The following is a 5636-nucleotide window of genomic DNA, read 5'->3' on the forward strand; positions in this document are numbered from 1 at the left end:
ACTCAATTTACCCGCCTAAACTGTCCGTAGCGTGGCGCTGGACGGCGGAAAGTAGTTCGGCTGCCCGATGACGTTACACGTAATTATAAGAGTTTTTTTACCGTTGTTTACGGATACCGTCGCAATTTTTTCGCCGTCTTATAAGAATCCTAATTATAAGAATCCATGTTATAGGGGGGTCTACTGTATTAACTGAAAAGAATTGTCTATTCCATCATAGCAAACGCCGTTTATTGGTTAATTTATTACAGAACAAACACTTGTAAGACTTGATACGAATGTAGTTTATCCTCGATGATCGACATTATTCTATTTATAGAAACATGTTGTAGCATAATACATCTTTGAAATAATAAAAAAAATTGAAAATGAGTCGTGGCGAATTTATTTATGAAAATTAAAAATCATATGCCAGAACTGTGACTCACTCGAGTTCGAGCCACGGATTTCGTTTGATAATTTTAAATAGGGTCTTGTAAGTAATCCGAAATGGTACGTACAAGAAACTTCTGTACGTTAAAAGAAATTTAAAATCGTTAATGAAGTACACTCACCTTCTACAGCCACGAATAACGACAAAATTCAGATTTTTTAAACATAGAAATAAATGCGTTAATGCCAGAGACGTAAAATAAATTTAAAACGAGTAAAAACACATTGTAATAATTACAACACTATCGGACAATTGTCAATCTTGAATGTTAAATAGTTCTAGCATTAATTTTTTTGTAGATATTAATTTAAATTATAATAGTAATTTAAAATTTAAAAATTAAAAAATTCAATAAATATGTTCTAAATTCCATTTTGAATTTGAACTAAACAAACGTTCGATATAACGTTGTTTCCGATTCGAACACAATTTGACACTTTTTCTATTTCATTAACGACTGTGAAAACAGACATTAACGAAATTTGTCAAGCTATTTGGCATGTGTTAACAAAAGATTACGTAAAGTTTCCAAGCAGAAAAGAATTTGCTAATCTTGCGAAGAAATTTAAAAGAAATAGAACTTCTCTCATTGTGTTGATGCAATGAATGTATGAAGAAAAAATTGTTCTGAGACAGAGACAGATTTTCGCACATTATCGATGGACTGGCCACGTACAATTTTCCAGGTTTTTTTTCATGCATATAACGCATAAATAATGACCACATTGACTCTAAATGATGTTCTCGAGAAGCATTTTTGAAGTAAATCGCTCACGTCTTTCTTTGTAATTACCTATCAAAAAACAAAAACATAAAAAAAATTCAGAAATAAAATTACTTCTGATACGTAATTCTAAGCACGTTCCGTAATTAAAGTGACGTAAGCACGTTTCTAATTGTTGCGTAAACAATAGATAGTAATAATAGATTTTCGGCCATTGTCGAAGCGTTTTTTGTTCGGTGATATCGAATGCGAGATTCTTTATTGAAAAAAAGTTTAATGAGTAAGTTAAAGTACATTTTTATTGTATAATTATGTTAATTGTTCAAAAATCAATGTACAAACATAAAACTAAGAGTAATTTTCGATCAGATGTTTAAAAATCCGAAAAGAATGTTATAGAATGATAAGAACGGCGTATATAGCCTATTCTTAGTGCTATTCACGATATTTAACTTTGCATTCATTTTCTGCTTGAGACAATTATATTATTAAACGTATTTTCTTCAAATAAATAACAATTTATTATTTCGTTTCCGCATTTTATCCAATTTCTCAATATTCAATTCCATTAATAAACATCCAGTCATTTACTTCACCGGGAATAACTCTTCAGTAAGCAATATTGCATATCAGTTACTGTATTGATTTTAGGATTGTAACAATATACACTTTCCACACAATTAATAATATCAAATCATAATGTAATATTTATGACAGAAATAAGTTTACTTTTGCTAAATCCTGTGCATTTGCTATTGCTATTGCTGTGGATTTTCAATGGAATAAATTTCCAAAATATGTTTCCACAATAAGGATTTCATCTGTTTATTTGGTGTAAACTGTTTGTCATATTCTTTCTTTCTTTACCTGTTTCAAATTCTTATATAATTATTAAATTCACTCGAAAATCTTTTACGAATTGCTGTGTTTATTGCGTTTACTTTTATTCTCTAGGTTCTAATTGTAAAATGGATGGAAATAATACGAGTGAACACGCCGCACGTGAAGACGATGTTGGTGCGGAAGATTATTTTAAAACTTTAGTAAATGCAATCATTCAACTGACGGCAGATATTAATGAAGATTTTCCGGAAGAATCAGAATTATATTCTTCTGTAAGTTCAATTCAAAATAATTTAATAATTCTCATTATCTAAAGGTTTAAAACTGAAAAACATAACACGAGAAATGCACAATTTATGGAAAGTGTTAATTGTAATGACTGCAAATTCTTTATTAATTAATAAATGATGTTTTTCGAGTAATAAAAGAACATTTCGACTATTGTAAGATTATTCTATCAGGAATGAAAACTTTTTTACTTTTTACAGGATTCCGATGAAGAAGAGGAGGGTGATTTCTGGTTTCTGGAAACTACTACTTGTGAAAACAGACCTTTGAAGAAAGAGTTTATATTTCTAGAGAAGCATTCATTGGTCAAAAAAATAATATATGAGGAAAATGAAGACGATGACGTCAGTATTAAATTGAATGAAGGTGAGGTTACAAACAGATTATAAAGAATTATAAAATAATTTGTTAAAAATTATTAAGAAATCTTTTAATGTTAAACTCATTCTGTTTAAATTTATTTAAATTATAAAACTTAATATTAGTTATCCATTTGCACTCTTTCACGTGTGTTGTATGTCGTAGTTTATTGTATTCGAAACAATTCAAAAACAGATCATTCATTTCTACAAAGATTCCATTTATTTCGTCAAAAACACTTTTGATAATGATTTTTGTTACTGTTTAACTAACAATTTCAACCACATTATATAAATATTCAGCAGTAAACATGATTAATTAGGAGTAAACCAACAAATAAAATAATTGCCACAAACACGACCTTAACATTGACAAAATCATTCATTGTCTTGGTCAATTCTCGTATGAAATTTAATCGAAAATTAATTTATCATCATTCAAAGTATATGTCGAGAAATTTCCAATAGTTTTAATATAATTGAATGAATTTTATTCTTCTGTCTGTCATAATATTTGAATTGGGTCACATTTGACCTTTGACGTTTTTGAAATGGTTGTGACACCTCCATACAGAAAAAGTAAAGAAACGAAATATGTGTGTGTGTACTCACGTCTGTTTCATTTAATACCTGTGGATATGTAAACATTACAAACCGAAATTTGCACGGTAACTTGTTTAATAAGAGATATCGGTAAGAAATTCGATTTGACATTTACTTACATAGTAATTATATTGTATTACCTCACTGTTTACACAATAATACTACTTTCTGATTTCCTATACACTTAATATAAAAATATAGAAATATATTTTTACATAAACTTATTAGCCTAATGCATTTTTCATAATGAATGTGTTTGATATAAAATTATATAAAAGTAAAAATTTAAATGATTTTCGTAAAAAAAAATAAAAACAACGAGATGAAGGGAGAAAATAAACAGTCAGGAAAATTAATTCGACTGGATAAGAAAAGAAATACAAATGGCAGATTTCCATACAAAAGTGAAGCGGATGATGATGATAAAGTAAGAAAATAAATTTGAATTACTTTGAGAATAACCAAAATTTGCAAAAGACAAATTAAAATACTCAATTATTAACGAGTTTCCTGTTACAAGCAAACACTTCATCATTTGTGCTTGTCGTTGATAAAATCCGTTTAGTTTGATTAAAGTCCTTTTCTAAATGTCCAACATCTAAATTTACTTTTCATATTTATCCATTTTTATAAAATCAACAGAAAACAACTCGTGTCTTTTTAATAGGAAATTTTTAATTCATTGGAAAATAACATCACTTTCGTAATGTTATTTTTTAACAAACATTTTATTTTATTTACGAAATATTTTTATTATTTGCAGGAAACGACCAAATGTTTGGATGTTTTTGTGGAATTCTTCCGTAGAATTCCATCTCTCATCTGCTGTTGTTTTAAAAGAAAAAAGTAAAATGGCGGAATGTACATCGTCTATATTTTAATGGTTTCATTCCGTTAAACTCAAAGAAAAAAGAAAAAACAGTTATATTTTACTTCATATTATTAGGAAAATTTATCGTTTCTATAATTATAACGAAGGCACATTACAAAATTTATTGGTGAAAAAATCCGGTGTGCAACTTTAATCGGCAGGCGCCCTGGTATCATCTGCTCTGTACTTTCGGCTGAATTATTAATGCTTAAATAAATACAGAGCGAAAAATAACTTCTACTACATTCGTGCAATGTTCGAATGAAATTTTAAGGAAAAAATAAAATGAAAAGTTTAAAAAAAATTCGAATCAACTTTCAAAATTCTACAGATCACATTTTTAAAAAGTTTCATAAAAATGTTAAGGTGTTCCTTTCTGGAGACGTCATTGAAATGCTTGTCTTTCCAAGGGCAGAATGAAAAAGATATAAGGAAGAATTGACGAAGTGGTCCTATGGGGAGACGTCATTAAAATGCATGTCTCTACATGGGAAGAAAGAAAAAGGTATAATGAAGAATTAACAAGGTGGCCCTTCGGGAAGACGTCATTAAAATGCTTGTCTTTCCAAGGGCAGAATGAAAAACATATAAGGAAGAATTGACGAGATGGTCCTATGGGGAGACGTCATTAAAATGCTTGTCTCTAGAAGGGAAGAAAGCAAGAAAATGGCCATTGGAATAGTCAAACAGAAATCTGTTCGCCTTCGTGAATATTTCGTTTAAACAAAGTGTGATTTGATTAAACAAAATAATGAATGTGATTTAACAAATACTCCTACTGATGAAGGAAAAAGCTTGATATTAATGAAACTTTTAAGGCCTCCGCGAAGTTTTTTCGTTTTTATAAATTCAACAAAGTGTTACTTCAATTTGTTCAAACAATGGAATTTTTGTTAAAATTTAAGAAATAGAGTTGGAATGCACACCGTTTACTATCTATTTATGTTTTTCTGTATGAAAATATTATATCTTAGGTTTATTATTAATATTCTTAAAAATAATTATCTTGATTGCAACTAAAAGTCAACTTTTGTGTTGCGTTTTTCAAACAATAAATTAATGTGCCTTTCAAGTGTTTACTGTTCAATTTATTACAAAGTATATTCGAAAAANTAATGAAGAATTAACAAGGTGGCCCTTCGGGAAGACGTCATTAAAATGCTTGTTTTTCTCTATGAAAATATTATATCTTAGGTTTATTTTTAATATTCTTAAAAATAATAATCTTGATTGCAACTAAAAGTCAACTTTTGTGTTGCGTTTTTCAAACAATAAATTAATGTGCCTTTCAAGTGTTTACTGTTCAATTTATTACAAAGTATAATCGAAAAATTTTAAAATTTATTACACGAAATATAAACAAACAGAAATAGACACTTACTTGTATACAAATGTAATAATAATTTTAGTTATTCGGATTCGTATAGCAGACGAAATAGATCGTAATATGACAGTTGAAATGTGTTTAATACTATGGTAATATATTTTTTGTATAGTTCTCTTCGCACACATTAA

At 28.5% G+C, this 5636-nt stretch overlaps 1 long non-coding RNA gene across 1 annotated transcript; it reads left to right on the forward strand.

Moving 5' to 3' along the window:
* Window positions 1-3552: 3552 nt before the first annotated feature.
* Window positions 3553-4780, forward strand: LOC111621163. Its single transcript, XR_002756017.1, has 2 exons — window positions 3553-3677; window positions 4014-4780. It is a non-coding gene; the product is annotated as an uncharacterized LOC111621163 (long non-coding RNA).
* The last annotated feature ends 856 nt before the right edge of the window (window positions 4781-5636 follow it).

Source organism: Centruroides sculpturatus, unplaced genomic scaffold (assembly GCF_000671375.1).
Source record: "Centruroides sculpturatus isolate CEXI.00-Female unplaced genomic scaffold, Cexi_2.0 scaffold132, whole genome shotgun sequence".
In the NCBI taxonomy this organism is placed as follows: domain Eukaryota; kingdom Metazoa; phylum Arthropoda; class Arachnida; order Scorpiones; family Buthidae; genus Centruroides; species Centruroides sculpturatus.